This window comes from Morone saxatilis, unplaced genomic scaffold (genome assembly GCF_004916995.1).
Source record: "Morone saxatilis isolate NCDOM2014 unplaced genomic scaffold, NCSU_SB_2.0 Contig4, whole genome shotgun sequence".
Lineage (NCBI taxonomy): Eukaryota > Metazoa > Chordata > Actinopteri > Moronidae > Morone > Morone saxatilis.
Window position 1 is genome coordinate 15,916,697 of NW_023339984.1, and position 3,701 is coordinate 15,920,397.

The following is a 3,701-nucleotide window of genomic DNA, read 5'->3' on the forward strand; positions in this document are numbered from 1 at the left end:
CACACACACACACACAATGGTGCACACACCCTCAGGTCTGTTATTTCCATCTGAAGTTTTGGAAAGTGCCATCCCATGTCTCTCATCCATTGCTGTTTCTCTACCATTCAGTCATTCAATCATCCATTCTTCTCCTCATTTCCCATCCATCCATCCAACAATCATCCTTTCATCCAGTAACAACTGAACAGGCTTGTTGTTTAAGTTTTTATGCATTCAACCTTTATTTACACATGGCAGACGGATGAGAGCTGTTATCTTACGTACATAAAGCAGTAAAATTATATATACTACAAACAAAATAAGAAAACAACACATACACATAAAGTTGCTCTAAAAACGAAGATGACACGGATGAAAAGCAAACAGAAATTGTTTCAAATCAATAAATAATTAAGTGAACTTGTAGTTTCATTCATTATTAATAATCATAATATATTTGATAAAAGTAAAAGGCGGAAAGTTAAAGATCCCTCCCTACACACTCTTCAGTAATGACAAAGAGAACGCTTACCATTCACAGTTGGGCCACAAAGTCGACCGCAGTGCGGCTCATTGTGGTCTGGCGAGGCTCAGTGGGCACTGGTTCGTATGAGACATGTTGTCAGGGGACATAAACCGAAGTCCCTGCAGGCGATTTGATCCATTTCACACTGGCGTCATTTCAAGAAAGCAGTGCGACGTATGATTGACGAGTGCGGTCCGTCACTGAGACATCAACAGCTTTTTATGCTTGATTGGATGAATGCGCCACTTACTGGGCTGTCATTGGTACTTGTAATCATGGCAGCTTTTCTGGAAAAGTTGTCAGATTTCACTAAAACTACCCACCAAAATCCAAGGGTGGAAATGAGCCTCACAGTTGCAGAATTATGTTTCATTTATATTGATAATGCCCAGTTTAAATGGCTGACTGCAAGGTACGCCAGCTTTGAGAGGTGGTGAGCTATGTCATCATCAAAACCACTCATTGTTCACCAATTGAGCCTTGCTGCCGATGCTCATTTGATTTCAGCAGATATTTTCCACACAAATATCTCATAGCAAATCTTTTGATTCATGTGAGGCCATGTCCAGGCTTCTTAGAAAGTTTTTGACATTGTGGAAAAGGCGCTTTCTTGTCAAGAGTTAGATGAAAAGATGGATGCCATTCGGATACCTGTACATTAAACATGAAGTACAATGAGGAGACAATTAGATTAGCTTAGCGTTAAGACTGGAATCAAGGACTAGCGCATAGCCTGGTGTGTGCAAATTGAAAAAGTTAATTTAAAACAGTTGGATGGAAACACACTTATGTTTTGGACGGTGACAAAGAGACTTGTCACTGCATCTGGTCAAGAAATATCACTGAACTTTAACCCCACGTATGCACCTTGGGTTGTGTGTGGATCCTTTTAAGCTAATTATTTTGGTGTATCATGAATCACGCTCTGTCTTTGTCATCTTTCTTTCTGTCCCCACCGTCCAGCTTCTTTGTTGTGGAGGACCACATCCTTCACACCACACAGGGTTTGGTCAACAGAGCGTACGTGGAGGAGCTTTGGGAGTTGGCGCTGTCCAAAATCATCGCTGCCCTGAGGACGCACTCCGTAAGGACACGCAACCCAAATACAAATACACACAATCGTGATTTAAAGACAGCTGTGACAACACTTTCCACACAAGCGCTCTGACACAGTCCTCTGTCTCGGCAGTCGTACTGTGACAACCCTGACCTGGTGCTGGACCTGAAGAACCTCATTGTCCTTTTTGCTGATACACTGCAGGTATGTGTGTGTGTGATTTATTGCGCACTGTGAGGAAAGCAAAGGCTTGCCATCCCTGCAGCCCTTGTTAACATCGTGTTTTTTCTTTCCATTTTGATCTTCTTGTACTTTTTGTTCTTACATTCTTGTATCTTGGTACATGCCAAGTAAGCTATTTGACCCCAGGGGCCCATGAAACTGGTTCAAAGCAATGTTTTGCTGTTTAAAAATGACCGGCTGCCAATCTCTGAAGAAAGACTTTCTTTCTTAATTCAACATTTTTTCGAAATAGAAGTTTATCATCTGATGTCAGTTTGCTCTCTATATATTTATTCTCCACTGTATGTATGAACTAACCTGAATGGGCTGAGTGTGATGGATGAGAGGATGGAGGGGAGATAGAGGGGATGTGGGTAAAAACCGGACGGGAGAAACGTTCGGAGATGAGTGAGAGAGAACGAGGGAGGGGAAGTGATGAATGGACAGTACGATGCCCAAAAGTCATTTACATGAAGTGATGAGGTGCCGCGGAATGGCTGAATTCACCCTCTTCTTTTCTCGTCTTTCACTGACTTTCCTCTCATCAGGGGTTTACTTGCACAAGTGCTGTTTTTACAACATATACTAAACAATGGATCAACCAAAAATTATGTATTTGTGGAAAATTGTATATATAATGGCACGGACAGTTTCAAGAACATTGTCAAAAAATTAAGTACTACTGTATTTTAAGACGTTTTTCACTTTCCTATATTTCTTCCTATAGGAAAAACTATTTTTAAAGATCCCCTCCAGACATTTATTAAGGCATATACAAACAGTCTGCTTGGAAGAATAATGTGTGTTTTCCACAATAAAATCCTCTAAAAAAATAAAGTAAAATAAAGTTTTCCTGCCAGACACAAGATGTCTCATACTTCACTTTAAAGTGAATGTGTATGTGCACTGGCGGCTTCACGTTTCTACATCACTGTTGTATAAGTTTCATACTGGACCAGGATTGACTTTCAAACTATTTGTGATGTCACAAGTCATACTTGTAGACCCCGCCCCTTAAAATCAGATTCTAAATGAGCACAGAGAAACTCTCCACTTTCAGCGGTGAAAGTAAAAACATCCTTCTAGTGTCAAACTCTGCGCATACATCATTCTGCAGAGCGAATATCAAACATCCAACTATAGGAACAGAAAGGAAAACTGAGGTTTTTTTGAGTGGAGGGGGACTTAAATCATAATTAATAATGATAAATTCTTTATCCAAATTGTCCCCTAACCCTTTTTATATCCCTGCTTCTAAACTCACATTGGGTAAATTTAATATTTTGGCACGTTATTTCAGACTCATAAATGTTGCAGAACACCTTCTAAAACAAAAATGTCAGTTAGTTACAGCACAAAACAGAGTTTATATATCGGCCTCCTTTTTCATCTACGCTCGCATGTTCAGGTACAGCCGGGCACTGACTGGTCGCTCTGGTTTTCCTCTCCCGCAGGGTTATGGTTTCCCAGTGTCGCAGCTGTTCGACATGCTGCTGGAGATGAGGGAGCAGTACGGAGAAATCCTCCTCAAGAGATGGAACATCACCTTCAGGTACTGATTCCTGAGAGGTGACGTGCATGTTTAGGAGCTAAGTTTGTTTTTCAGCAGCTGAGGACATGTTGCAGAGTGCGTGCAGCGCTGACCTTCCCCTTTCTAGTCATAAGGTCAGAAGGGCGCACCGAGATTGTGGGACCACTACGACACACACTCACACGCCCGTGTTGGTTTGTGGGAAACTTCCTCGTCCTGGTTTTGAAGTTTTACGACCAGCCAGAGAGAGGAAGTGTTTTAAAGCAAACGTCCGGAACATTCTCTACCCTTCAGAATGGGTAGTACCCTTACAAGATTGTGTTCATTTATGTGTGTGTGTGTGTGTGTGTGTGTGTGTGTGTGAGTTTTCGTGTGTGTGGCCA

General features: G+C 41.6%; 1 pseudogene; it reads left to right on the forward strand.

The window, feature by feature from the left end:
- Positions 1-3,701, forward strand: part of LOC118338504 — a 48,595-nt pseudogene that overhangs the window by 33,199 nt on the left and 11,695 nt on the right.